This window comes from Dermacentor andersoni, chromosome 3 (assembly GCF_023375885.2).
Source record: "Dermacentor andersoni chromosome 3, qqDerAnde1_hic_scaffold, whole genome shotgun sequence".
Taxonomy (NCBI): Eukaryota; Metazoa; Arthropoda; class Arachnida; order Ixodida; family Ixodidae; genus Dermacentor; species Dermacentor andersoni.
The window spans coordinates 72,270,882-72,285,757 of NC_092816.1; the positions used below are offsets into that span (position 1 = coordinate 72,270,882).

The following is a 14,876-nucleotide window of genomic DNA, read 5'->3' on the forward strand; positions in this document are numbered from 1 at the left end:
TGGCTATGGCCACTGTCACAATCGATGACGTAGTTTTGGGGAGGCCGAGACAAGTCCTGAGTGCTTGGGCTTGCACGCTCTGGAGTTTGCGGATATTCGTAGTGCAAGTATTTCCTAGTACAGGTAAGCTGTACCGCAGAAAGCCCCAAAACAGTGCTTTATATAGTTGCAACATTGACGGTACTATTGCGCCCAAGGAATTCCCGCCGAGAAACGCAAGAAGGTCCACAATGGCGGAACTACCTCTGGTTAACCTCCCTGCCTTTCTCTGCATTATTTTCTCTCTCTCTCTCGTAGGGGTTCACAAGCGGCCAAGCGGACCAATTGCGCGTTCACTTTAAGAACAGAGCGAGTTCTGGCAAACACATTTACGGGAATAACTACTTGTAAAGTCTTGTTTTCGAGGGTTCCTCCTCCTTCTTGTTACTCCTCCTTGTCAATTACTGTAAACAAAGAGCTAGAGAGAAATGATGCATAGAAAGGTAGTTATGTTAACCAGAGGCAGTTCCAATTGGCTACCCTGCACGGGTAGAAGTGGTAGGGCGATAAAAAATAGTGTGGAACGGTAGACAAAGAGAAAGAAAACAAACCGCGTACACTATAGAGCGGTAGGGGGCGGCGTTCTCAAAGCCTACTAAGATGCCCGTAGAACGCAGGAATCTTAGTAGTGCGAATAAGGCCTTCTCCGTGGATGTTCTTTGGGAGCACTGGCCTAGAGATTCTGATATGGACAATTCTCCAGTTGGTGCAGCACTCTGCACATCACTTGACTTTCGGCACTATAGCGCGGGAAGACACTGATAATGCGTGCAAGCGACTCTTCACAGCTGCATGTGCCGCACGTGGGGCCGTTAGCCATTACAATAAGGAAGGCATAAGAGTTTCTAAATGCGACGCCTAGTCACAAACGGCACAACATGGTCTGTTCAAGTGGTGGTAACGCAGGTGGTATATGTACCTGTATATCCGCAGAAAGTGAACAAATATGACACATGATGGAAACGTTGGAGTCCCACAGGGGCAACGTAAGAATTCACAGGATATCGATCGCTGCCCAGCCGCAGCGTCAGTTTACGAAAGCGGAATAAAAGCGCAGTGACTGCTTTCGTGTGCAGATCGGGCTGTTTCATCGACGTGGTCATTCTCGCTGATATTGCAGGGTCCCGGAAGCCATTCAAAGATTGTCACGTCCCTGAGGGTTTATACGTTGACTTTGGGTAGGCGCAAGCGGAGTGAATGGACTCCATAGTAAGAGCGAAGCTACTACATCTGGGATCACGAGAAGCCTAGAAACTGCGGTTACATACGGGGCACGCTGTTGCTCCCACAGTAGGATTCCGAAGCACTTTATTTTTAAGAGAGCGCAACTATAGTTGCGCACACTGAGAATGATAATCGCGACAGTGGATTGCGCATAGCGCCTCGCTTCAAGTGTTTTTAAACGCCTCGTCGCTGTGTGGTCATCGGCTTTGCGGCGGTCAGAGGCCAGTCATCTCTCGCCCTCGTCCTCACGTGAGCCAGCGCGTTCGGACGTGCTCATTCCGAAGACCAAGTGTAGTAAGGGCTGCTGGCTGCGCCCGCAAGGATTGTTCCACTTGCACAGCAGATTCTTTTGTCCGAAGCGGTCCACTTCCAGCGTCGTCCCATATACGAATCGTTGTTTTCGTCTTCAAGAAAAGTCTCAGCACCGAGTGTAGTGGAAAAGGTCTCTGTAACATACACTTGTTAACTTTAACACTTAAAGGAAAGAAAAAAATACGATGCTATTCCATACATAGCTTCTCCCGAGGCCCGTCGGGAATGGCCGCGCTTTCACTCTGCAACCTTATGTCTGCCGGATGGTATTGTTTGATGTCTATTTGAGGGCTCGCGGCCTGAAATTCGCTCGTGGTGCAGCACTCGGCGTTTCTTGCCGGATTTCGACCTCCTTTTTTTTTTTCCCAGAGAAAATGGTCCTTTGTTCCTTGTCCCCCTCGGTTTCAATTAACTGTCGCGTTTGGGCTGGTCTCCTTGCTCATCGGTCCATTCTTGCGAAAGGTGCCGGGGCGTCTCTCGACCTCTATATGTAGCCTATCGTCTCCGCAGTCGAATCATTTCTCTTCGCCCTTAAGAGCGCTGTGCCCAACTTTGAAAGCAGTGCCTCGAAATTGGGCGAGCCTTTTGTTTTCGGACAGCACATACAAGAATGGAGTAACGTTTTGTTCTCCACAGATGTCTGCGTAGCCCTTTTCCCCCGGGCCTCTCGATTCCTCCTCGCCCCAAACACGTAAGCAAAACGAAGAGTGTGACCTCGTAGCCGAACTGTGGTCGTAAATCAAGCGCGAGAGATAATGCCCTACTTAGCGCTCTCATCTGTTTGTTATACTGGCATCTCGCGTGTGCTGCATCGGACCCTCGGTGAGAAATTACGAAGAGGCGAGGCCACCCGCGGTATGCCCGTTCAACCCGCTGTGTGCAACGTCAAGTCTCAAGCAGCCGAGCTCGTTGCGCGGAGTACATTTTACACTGTGGCCACGTGAATATTAAAATGATTCGGCCCTCCGATAAGCTCCTTACTCGCTCTTACCTAAAACGTAGCATATGAGGGAGAGGGATGGGGGAGAGGTGCTTTTACATCTTTAATTGCTGAGAAGTTGTGCTTTGGGGCAGCCCTTGGCTGCATTGCTCTATTGCTTGCGTTTCAAGTGCACTCGCACATACCTGCGATCAAGGCATGTTCAGGACGAAGCGGGCCGCCTCGGAACAAACCAAGGCATTGTGCGAACGGAAGGATAATTAATTTATCATCAACCTTGGATACGCATACATTCTAGTTTGCTGTCTCTATAGGCGTGCTTACTTTTCCTTCGTGTTTCACAGACAAACACCATTTCTGAGGAATGGTATTCTTACACGCTTGCCTGCACTTGGTGACCTCGGGACGTTTTCAAGAATCGCGGTGTTAACAAGATCGCAGTAATTGACGTACACTTAGGTATTAACACAATTGTACGGTCCGCCTTGTTCGTACTGTGATTAGGCCGGCTTACCAAAATTTCCTCGCTTACTTACTCTCAAGTCCTTTTTTGAAAGCGCGCCGCTGTTATCCACCTTTCGTAACTCTTTACATGGACTCTTTAACTAACGCTTTAAAGATGCAGAAAGAACGAAACGGAGGCGTTGTCAACCTAAATTTACCGCCTCAGCTCAATGTTACGTCTTACATTGACTTCTTCAGCTCGAGTCTAGTTAATTCTTCATCGGTGAAGAACGACAGCATTGCATTCTGAGAGATACATAGAAGATTTACAGAAAGGCAGGGGGTTAACCAGAGGTAGAAACGGAGGATTGCACTCGGGAGGAACGAAAGTATCAACCAAACAAGCTTTGAGAGCCTCTTTTGCGCAAGAAAGGACTGAAACACGAGAACATACTCCGAAATTTGTGACCTCGCATTGACGTACCGGCGCCTCAGTTCCCTCCCTAAACTCGGGAGGTTGGCTTTTATTTACTGCACTTGTGTATACCTGCTTCTGATAAATAGATACAAGATGATTTTGTTAAAGCATACATTACCAGTCTAAACTTACTTAGCGTTGCTATTTAGTGTCCCCTTAGATGCCCCCCCTCTCTCTCTCTCTCTCCTTTTGCTCCGACTGTCCCCTGCGTATGTGCCTGCGTCGGGGCCAGGTAACCGTGACCCTCGTGGCCAGCTGCCACGGGTGTGGCGCCCGCCCTGGCATTGTGCTGAGTCATCGCACCAGGTGAGGTGTGATTCATTCGGCGGGCAACGCTCCAGAGCATCACCATGCACTCCCAATCGGCTCCGAGAGGCATGCCTGCATCACGGCGACATTCACCGGACCGAGACGGCAGCGACAAAAGCGCGCTCTTCTTTTTCCGGCGACCGCCACGGTGCACACACGGACGCGAACTCATTTTGCAGAATCCAGCCCCGCTTGTACAGCTTTTGTCAAGGCGCAGTCAAGACAGAACAAATACGAACGCAAGACAAGGAGCTAAAGTTCCTCTATTCTTTCAACGTACGCAGGCTCGCCCCAAAATGCCAGCGTTGCGTAATATTTCTGTAGACAGCATTCAGCACTTTTCGTTGTTTTTTTTTTTAATTTCTGTGTCATTCAAATAGGTGCGGCGGTTATTAGCATTCCATGCTTCCAAGCTAAAGCGAAGGATTTCTAGTTTTCACTACTGAAGGGTCATTGGGCCTGCTTACTGCCCGCCGCTGTGTCTTGGAATTTATGGCGTTGTGCTGCTGAGAACGAGGTAGCAAGTTTGATTCCCTGCCGCGGCGGCCGCAATCCCATAAAGGCAGAACGCGACACCCTCGTGTTTCGCGATTTGGGTGCACGTAAAAGAACTCCAGGGGGTTAAAATAACCCGGACCTCTCTACTATACGGCGTCCCTCTATCGTAGCTTACAGTGGAGCTTCGTGACGTTAAATCTCGCAACGGAAGGTTAAGTAGGAGGAGGAGGAGGAGGAAATAAAGAGAGAAGGCAGGGATGTTACTCAGAAATGCGTCTGGTTGGCTACCCGGAAACCTAAGTAGGTTTAACTTAAAGGAAGCGGGAAATTCGGTGAACAACGGGAATTCAGCACATTCAGATGGCAAGTGAACAACAAATCATGCTTGCAAGAAACAGCGTATTTTTTTGCAGAGCGTGCCAACAAGGTCCGCTAAATCGGTCACATCCCCTTGTCAACAGGCAAAGACAGTGACTGCCGTAACCTGATCTATGCACGCATGCGGATACTGTATCGTAATTCAAGGACGTAGGAGTGCTGCGGCGACCGTCGTGTACTACGAGTTGCATCTGCTACAGCCTTCCCGGACCTTTGCTTCAGGGACATTTCAATCAGCAACAATGTGCACGTCTCCCGCCGCACTTAACATGCGCACAGATCGCACTCCGACCTTCGTTCGGCAGCATAGGAGCAAGCAGTGCGAAGATTATGCTGTCGTCGAGTATAACCTCTATAGCGTGTGTAACCAATATGTCCTTGTTCGGGCATATGAAAGGACTGTTCGACAATGCGACCGTGTAGTGCCGGCATCAAAGGCTACGAAATTTAGGGCACACGCACTCAATCTCTATGCGAAGTAGCTGTGAAGGTGAAAACAAGATTGCAATGTTCAGCGAAGCGAAACTTAGTGAATATTTCTTGAGTGATTTAAGCCATATGCAGCCCCGGGGTGAATACCTACACATATTTGTACCACCGTATCACTCCGCTTTAAGAAACGTCATTAATTTTCTTCTTTTTTTTTTTTCGATTAGCAATACCATGAATGAACCGATCGCGCTTCCTGCCTGAAAATTCTGCAGAACTATAGTTTCCTCACAGCCTTCGAGAATTCCAGAAAAATTCTTTGCTTTGGTCTTACAAGATCGATCATTCAACCTTTGTTGTTCAGAGCGTATACAAGAGCGGCTCATACGGCGCCTAAAGTTGGCCATCTCTACATACGCGCGCACAGTGCTCGCTATTTCGTAAGGTGCGTTCCTCAGTCATGCCGAGTCGTTGCCTCTCCCTTTTGTTTGCGGAGCAGTATAGCCCGGGCTGATTGCCATGAATGGAGCGCGCCAAGCGTGAGCCTGCAGCACTCGAGGATGCCGGTTCGTGTCCCTTTGTCCCGGCTCTCTGACGCGTGCTATGCATTCAAGAACGCGTAACGTCCTCGTCTTTCTCCCGCACTCTCCCTCCACCTCATACAGAAGCGCAGGCTTTAAAGTGGCTCAGTTTTGTCTCGCCTCCAACAAAGCCGAACTAACGCGTGCACGTTCCATTATTCGCGCGGGCTCAAGTTCTCGATGGTGGTCATGCGTACAGGTAACCTGCAGAGACTCTGGTCTAGAGTGTGGACACAGCCACTTGGATCCTCGCCAGGGTCGCTGACTGTTCACTGAAGCTTTCTTTAACGTTTTCGATCCGGCAGGTATCATTCGCGCACCCACATCGTTGAATTAAGCCGCCGCCCGGCAAACGTGTCGAAGCACAGCGCCTGCATTTCGTAATTATTTGCTCGTCGTTCGGCCTGCTTCTTGCGCTATTGTCCCACCTCGCTAAGAATAACGTCCTAATTGCACGTGAGGTATACGTTTTCGGGCGCTCCAGGACGAATTATTTAGGCGATGGAGTAGTAACATAGCGTTTGCTGGGATGTAGAGAACGTCATTCTATAATGTTGGTCCTTTCTGTAGTGTGGTATTGCGGCTACCGGACAACTCGCGACTTGTGGGTGACTTGTTTTATACTATAGGTCTTCTTACGTAAGGTTTGTAGGCGTGCTAACTGACTTTTCTTCTTTTTTCGGGGGGGGGGGGGGGGGGGAATCGGTGTTCCACTTCTGTGACCTCGCCGCTTGACCTCTGCTGCAAAATGAACCACATACGTCACTGTGCGCTGCCGTCTGGCAACCTCAGCCTACCTTCCCATGCCATCGGAGGCCTCAAAATAATTGTGAAGGCAGCTTGCTCAAGACAGTCAACAGCAAGGACGCGATACGATAATGGCGTGGAGTTGCCCGCAGACCTGTCATTTTGATGGTTTCAGTGCCGCGTGCTCGGATAGACAGTTATTGCGCTCACGGTCAAAGGGTGCTGGGTCATCGCACCGCGCAGGAGGTGGTGTTTAGACGCAGCTGGCCAATGGTTCCCATGCGGACCACTCTATCACCTCTTGCGACGTCGCTGTGTTTCGATCGAAGCGTTTACTTCCAACTATCGCTTATGTGTGATGCAAGCAAGAAGCGAACAATCGGCGAGAACATATCCGTGCGTCTGGCCTATGGGAAAAGTGCCAGCGACCGCGGGGTAGGGCGCCAGGCATTGTCTTCTGCCGTGAGATGTTGGCTGCGAGAAAACGCCTGAAGCTATCGGAGAGACGCATTGCAATGCGCAGTTAACCGGAACTCACGAACGCGCAGTTCGCAGTGTGTCGTCGACGCCGGCACAGCTCTTCGACTGTGCTCAGTACACTGAGCTGGCAAAACCTGCAATCTGGGATTATTCAGCGCACAATGAAAGGTGCACGCTGATATAAGACTGCCTCTCCAAATGTCTTGACGATGCATATGTCGTGCATAGTGCGCGCCGGCTAGTATTACAGAAAGTAAATATTTACCCCCCTTTGAAAGGCTGCATTAATTCAATATACCAAAATGTAACGGGAGTCCGGCGCCTCGAACGGGTTCCGAGCGGTACACGACACGCCCAAATCTCAGTCGTTTAAAAAAAAAACTATTCCCCTGACCCACTACTACTCTATACTTCTGCTTGCCCTTCTCTTCCTCTTCATTCAATTGCGGCTTTCTTCGTTACCGTTACACTCGCCGCCCATCTTGCTTGCATGAGTATAGGAAACGTGCGCTTGCGACGGCTGTCATCAAGTTTGGGAATCCCGGCCAGACGAAACACCGCGGGACCCAGAGCTTCTACAACACGGACAGGGCTAGAAAACCGGGGTAAGAATTTTTCGCAGTGCCGAGGTAAGCGCAGTGCTCGTCCAACCATGACCAAATCGGCCGGTTGGAAAGAGCGAGCAGGACTTTGCTATGAAGACGTATTGAACTGCGCTTGGTGGTGCATTATTCCTAGCCGAGCTCGGCGGCGAGCCTGGCGCAATGTCTCCCTAGAGTTCACTGTTGCGGGGCGTTCTGGCAGAGACGCAGTCGAAGCCAAGAAGGTTGGGACGTGTTTAGACCGAAACAGCAGCAGCGACGTAGCCATCCCAGTCGTCGTGTGTGGGACAGATAGGAAGAGACGATGTATTATATGGTGCGGTTGGTGCGCCGGACCTGTTTGTTTGTTTGTTTGTTCGTTTGTTTGCGGATATTGAGTGGATGCTACAGCGTGTCGTATTCCATGTTCAGACAAAGTTTTGAAGGCACGCGACATAAATGCCGTGCCATGGTCGGAAATCAGCAACTTCGGCGTGCCATGCCGAAATATGAGGAACTCGTTAATAAAGGTCTTGACATGAGCGGCTGCAGAATCAGGGACAGCTCGAACTTACACCCACTTAATCAGAAAGACCGTGGCCACAATGATAAATTTGTTGCCATGCTTTCTGGGAAGAAACGGGCCTACGTGATCAATGCCCACGATATGAAATGGTTTTAGGAGGGGTGCTTGGTTGTAAGGGCAGAGGTTGTGGGTTTGTGACGACCTTACGAGGTCGACAAATGGTGCAGGATCACACGCACAGGTAGACATCGGTGCGCATGCCAGACCACCACAACATTTCCTTAATACGAGTTCGTCTCTTCTGCTGAGTCAGGTGGCCAGCAGGAGGAGCGCCGTGACACATGAAAAGTATGGATGGTCGCATGGCCACAGGCGCCACAGGTAGGTTACGATTCACTTCCTGTACGTCGGTGATAAAGGATACCATCTCGGACTGTACAGATTGATGAGACTCTCGATGCGGCGCTTAGGTGCTGGCATCACCAGAGAGGCGTCCGGGCGATGTTGCAGATTTCCGTATCCTTTGATGAGCAGCTCGGAGATGGAGTACTGCAAATGCCGGCGCAGAGTAGTTCGTAACGACAGTGTTGCGTGAAATGTAGTCATCGTCTTGGCGGCAAGAACCACTCCGATGAACGATCCTGAGGGCCCACCAGGCAAGTTTGGCAGTTAGGTCTTTCTTTCTTTCTTCTTTTTTTTAAAGCCAGCGCAGTACAACGTTGTCATTAACGGTATTAAAATGCTTGCCGCATATGTAAGGCCAAAACTTCTCAACGGCTCAGACTACCGTGAGGCACTCAAGTTCTGAAGCATGGTCCGACTCTCCGGTTCACTGTGGCGGCGACTGGCATGTGCAACTGGCTTCTTGTTCCCTTCGGAGTCGGATTGTAGAAGAACCGCGCCAAGGCTAAGACTAGTGGCGTCCGTGTGGACGATGGCAGGGGCATCCTCTTGATACTGTGCGAGTGTCGGTGGGGTCGTCCGGCCGCGTTGATGTTCTGGAAGGCTGATTCCTGGTCGGGGCCGCTATGCCACTCCTTATTGTTCTTCAGAAGTTAACTGAGGGGTGCAGCGAGAGCGGCGAAGCCATGGACGAAACGGCGGAAGTGGGAAGCGAATTATCAAAAAAAAAAAGTGTAACTTGTTTGGCCGTTGTAGGAAGCGGAATGTTTGCTAAAGCTTGTAGCTTTGAAAGGTCAGGGTTGTTTCCGTGGGAACTCGCAACATTATCCAAGTAGGCAACTTCTGAACAGCCGAAAAAACACTTCGAAGGCTTTTATGCGGAGCCCACCATCATCTAGAGCGCGCAAGACGAGCTCCAAACGCCGTCGGTGTTCAGAAAACGAGAGAGCGTAAGCGATGATGTCATCCAAATACACCAACGCCGTCGACGACTTCAAGTGTTCAAGAACCCGGATTATTTATCGTTGAAAGGTTGCAGGTAGATTGAGAGCCCAAAAGCAAGGAGAAGGAGGAGACAAACGAGAGGAAAGACAGGGAGGTTAGCCAGTGTAATTACCGGCTGGCTACCCTGTGGGGTAAAGGGGTAAAGGGAATAAAAGGAGAAAGAAGAGGAGGAAGAAAAATGGAAGGTGGTTAAAATGGTTGCAGTCCTTCCGGTGAGCTGGGTGCCCATTGCATGCAAATAAGAGCTATGCCCTAGCGTTGCATGAGGAAGCAAGCACAATTCTATTGGTCAGCTTAGAATTGTATCAAAGAACGCCTTTTAGACCTGCAACTATTTTTGTAGAGAACGTTGCGTGTCCTTCTCCAAGTTACTGACGCAGCCAATTTCGTGTTAACCAATGCTGTCGTTCTACTACCTTTCACTAACTATTGACAACTCTTCTTTCCCTCGTAATAAATCAAGAGGAGTCCAAGACGAACGTTACAAATATTTAATTATATAAATCAATGTGTCCATATCATAGCCGTGTTATTCCACGTGTCACATCAAACAATATTTAGGTTCCGTCACCGCTAGCAAAGCTTTCGCTCTTCTGTATACCCTGCCGTTGTGTTGTCTTCTCAATCGACTGAATGTCTCGACTCTTGAGGACAAAACATCACGTGCTCTTTTTTTAGAGCGCAGCTCTTAGACGCCCGGTCCTGCGGAGAGCGTCGGCGTTGCCCCTCGTAACAGAGTGAACGAGCACAGCGAAGGGTAAAAGCGAACGCGGCGCTCAGCGAGAGGTGAAATTCGGTGATAGCGAAGAGAGCGCGAGGAGGAAAGTGGAGGAGGGTGCAATGCAGCGGAACATGAGGCGGAAAGCGGAGTAGGAGGGTATTGCGAAAGCGTGAGAATAAAAGCGTAGTGACGCACAAGACCGGCTTTACGGCGGCAATGGCTAGGTGATGGCGCCAGAGTAGCGCGTGTTGTTTGTATGAAAAGAAAGCGCTGCATGAGTGTTTGTCTGCGGCGGCTGCTGTTAATCGTGCCCATGCGTCACCCACGAGCTGTCTCTCGCGATCTCCCGATTAGCGACACTTCGCGCCAAATTTTGCTCTGTTCGCAACGTGTTGCGCGAGACAAATTATCCGCACCAGCTAATATATCGCGAAATTAAAACACTTATAGAGCTGCGCTCAAATTTCGCATTAGGGAGTATCGTAATGGTCGGTGAATTTTCTTTCCTTATTTTTCTTTAGTGCGTTGCTAGTGAATCAGCGTACACAGATTCTGGATTAACCTGTTCACGTGGGCGCACGCATAGAAAAAGAAAACAGTCTTTCTGCGTTCATGTCCGGGACCCTTTCTGAATAATTGATGTCTTCCCGTTGTAATCACGTCACGGTCGCGAGGAAAATTGCTCACGCAAACCGTAGCCATCTTACGGGCTGTTTTTTTTTTTTTCTTCAGGCTTCAAAAGTGGCGAAGACTGTGATCACCGTTGGCACGCCTCTGCAGTCCTTCCGGTGACGCGTGCAATCGAGAGTGCTTTCGCTCGCCGCGCTTACTTTTCTGGCACCGCTCCCGCGCACGTCTGTTGCCGGGCATGTCGGTTCAAGTTGTGAACGAAGACACCGAGCAAGTTTTGAGGAGACCGCGTGCACCCGTGATTATATGCGCTCGTGGGCTATTGTACATACGCGCACGCAAAGCAACCACGGCCTGCCCAAGCGTGACCTTCGAAGGCAAGATGCTTAAGAATGTGAACATTCGGAAAGCGTGAATCACGTTGAAGGATGTTTTCTTGCACGAGAAGTTGTTTCTGTAACGTATTTCTTTTCTTCTCTTTGCTGTACAAGAATATTGGAAAGGATCATCACTATCACTGTACTATTCAGGCCCAAGAACATTGAATGTTTATTCTATACTTTATGGCGAAAACGAAAGTGACAGACATGACACATTCAGAGACAGTCTATTTATGTAGGACTATAGACTTCTCCTCAAATTTAGGCCATTAGCGTTTGATTATGAATTTTTTTTCTTAAGAGTACACAGCACCACCGACAATTCACGACTTCAAGTAAATGCTCGCTACTTAAGACTCATTCACACTAGGCCAACGCGACACCGATTTCGTTCTGCCGACTGTCGGCGACAGCGTTTTTTTTCCCTTTGTGTCGGCGCCTCTGTCACACTGTGCCGACGCCGAGCTCTCCGGCGACCGTCGGCAGATTGTCGGCGTCGGTACAGTGTGACAGAGGCGCCGACACGAAGAAAAAAAAAACGCCGTCGCCGACAGTCGGCAGAACGAAATCGGTGTCGTGTTAATTGGCCTAGTGTGAATGAGCCTTCAGCGGCCGCGCCGAGACACAGCTGATCCAGGTTCAGGTTTGAAGCGAAAGAGCGTGTCCTATCACGATATGTGCTGAATGCCTCGTAGTTCTCAAACCGTCGTGATTCCGCCGCGCACAAGCCCAAAATTGAAGAAAGACAGATGTCCAAGACTTTCTTTTGTGTACTATTATGAGTGTCATCGCGTTGAAAAGACAGCATTGTATAAGTACATCGTTTCCAGAAAGAAGCAGACGACCCGCATCGTAGATCGACTTGGATGAGAAGCTTCCGCGTTGCGAAAAGGTGGCAAACAATACCGGTTTGTTCGAAACGCTTTACTTGGCTCGACTTCTTTATTCCCGGCTAGTAGACCATTGCTTTCATTTGGTTCATTTTAAATATCTTGCTGGCGTTTCAAATCGCGCAGCCTACTTCGTTCAGGCAGGCGCTTTGATAAATTGCAGTGATGTACGCTTAAGCTTCATTTGGTTTTTGTTCGTATGTAGTTTTCTGCCCCGGCATTAGTGTTGCTAATGTTTTAAACAGCAGCAATATTCTCGCTATTGTACCTTTTTTCTGCAGGCATGGTATAGCAGGAATGTAACTGCCTCGGAAGATCGGAAGTTGATCATTAGTCATGTTACGCCGCGGAGCGACATATTGTTCTCATAGCTTGCTTTAGTTTAGCGGTGCAAGCAGAAGATCCTGTTATCTCATTCATCGCGGTGAGTTGTCAGTTTATCTGCTCGCAAGAAATTTAGAAGCGATTGCAAACATCGCTCGTTCCAGCTCTCGAGCATTCGACCTGCACACAGCTAAATTCCATTACAACTAGTTCAATTCGTTTCAAACTCATGCCTTTACACTAATACAACTGATTACACTAATACAAATGATTAATAGAACTTATGATACACCGCTCGGCCAGCAGGACGCATTTGCGCCGTCATGCGATAAAAGCCGCATGCCCAGATACCTACACCAGACACAACGCCCTGTCGCGGGCCAGCCTCGCTGCAGCCGACCTTGTTCATCCATTGCACACCAGTGCGCAATCGCCCCATCACGTGGTATTTTTTCATATTTCGCGGGCTTTCTTTGGAACGCGGAAGAAAGGACCACGTGAGATATATCGTGTTGGAAACAATTTGAGAGATTTCTCAAGGTGCTCTACAACTTTGCGTGTCACAGTTGGGGTCTGCAGCCAATACTTAAAAAGTTGGTTAATTAAACATAGCTAATCGGTTAGTTAAGGGGAAAATAAAAAAAATGACATGAGTAACTCTATGCCAGCGCCATCGCAATACATCCGGTTGAATTCGCGTCCGGAGTGCCTTTCATATTTAAAACTTTGGCTCAAATTATGTGGGACAACATGTATATATTGTCGGAGTTGTCGGACGAAGGGAGGAACTTGGGATGAACTAGGAGTACAGGGTTTATTTACAGATATTTACATTAGAACAAGATACATTCGACTGTCTAGCGTGACTCCCAAATGGAGCCCGCAAGACGAAACATACAGCATGCGAGCACGAAGCTCCAAACACACTGCTTCTCGAGCACGAGCACACAGCTCACAAGCACGATCACACAGCACACTGACGAGCACTCCCTAGCAGCCGACAAACAGCTGCTTATAAACACTCCATTCTCCCTAGATCCCTAGGTGAGGGATAACTGCTGTCCAATCGGACTGTCCATAGTCGTTGAGGCGTAGTCGACCCGACTTGGAGGAGGGCTTGCACACACACGTACGCACTTTGGATTCCCAGAAGCCGAGTTGAGCGCGTCCTCGTTACCAGGTGGTCACGCCTGACCCCAGCCGGCGCCTCTAAATTCCAGAGCTGGCTTTCTCCTGTAGTCGCCACGAGTGTCAGCAGACTGCGACGAATCCTGGGGCCCGAGGAAAACGTACCGCAAGGCACCCTTTTTTTAGGGAAGCTGTTCTTGCTGCAGAGCGACCATGAAGACCTGGCAAATCAACCAACATTACACGAGGCGCCAAACGTGGCCAGCCCTGCTGCCGTCGCCGATTCTCCGAACGAGGCGCATGGTGGATTAACGCTGCCGTAGTCTCCAGTTCACCGAAGGAAGTTCATAGTCGGTTAGCGCTGTCGTCCTCGCTAGTTCATCGAAGGGCGCCACCACCGCGGGTCGATCGAAGCACGTGCAGCGGGCTGAGATAGCTTTGCAGAGCAGTACCCTTGCAGGCCGATCCTAACAATATATGAACTTGAAAAAGGGGGTACCAGCGAAACACAAAGGACGCACACACAAGGAAAAAGCGTTAGACATGGACGGACGCTCGACTTTCAACTGTACTTTATTGAAATTCACATTGCCGCACATAACACCTTAAAAATGCGCGTCCTTTGTGTTTCGCTGGTACCCCCTTTTTCAAGTTCATCATGCAACAACTGGCCCAAGAGCTTGCGCTTATAATGTTTCATTAGGATATGGGAATCTACAAAGTTGCGCCCTCTACTGGCTTTATGACGTCACGCATTAAATTGACAAATCGGCGGTGCTGCAGTTTTTCGTCAGGAAGTTGATTAAAGTGAACTCAGCTGCCGTGTTTTTGAACAAAAGGTAATTAGCGTTGTCATGTCCTGCAAAGAATCGCGGCATATGGGAGCTGAGATACGCACGCATGAATTGATTGACGTCTACATTGTTCAGAGATCCGCTGCAGCTGTTACAGACACGAATGCACCGTTGCAGCCATGGAATAATTTTTTCCTCGTCTTTGTGTGACACTTAAACATATGGGGACAGTGGTACGTTCTTCGCAAGTGCCACTCTGCAACAAAAAGCCCTCGACTTAAACATCACGTGCGAACATTCGTTAACAGCGGTCTACTGGCATCACTCGTAGACTTAGTTTCCCGGAAATGCGCTGGAGAAATAGCAGTTTTCTGTAAATACATGCCCTGTTTCATGGAAATTCATTTATATCAACTCGTAGCTACGTGGAAATAAGAACGGAGAAACGACCCATTGGCCGCGCCTCGGCTGTGGCCTCATCTGTACTGATTCGAATGACCGCGGAAAGAACAGATTTGGGATGGAATAGTTTTGATTGATTGATTGATTTGACTGTTCAGTACATTGTGTGCACTAAACGAAGCACAACTTAACATGTCTATGGAGAGAGTAAAACATCTTTATTAATAACATTTG

General features: G+C 49.2%; 1 protein-coding gene across 2 annotated transcripts in view; it reads left to right on the forward strand.

Annotated features, from left to right (window-relative positions):
• Positions 1–14,876, forward strand: part of a (arc) — a 122,139-nt gene that overhangs the window by 14,092 nt on the left and 93,171 nt on the right. The gene's annotated exons all lie outside the window — the stretch shown is intronic.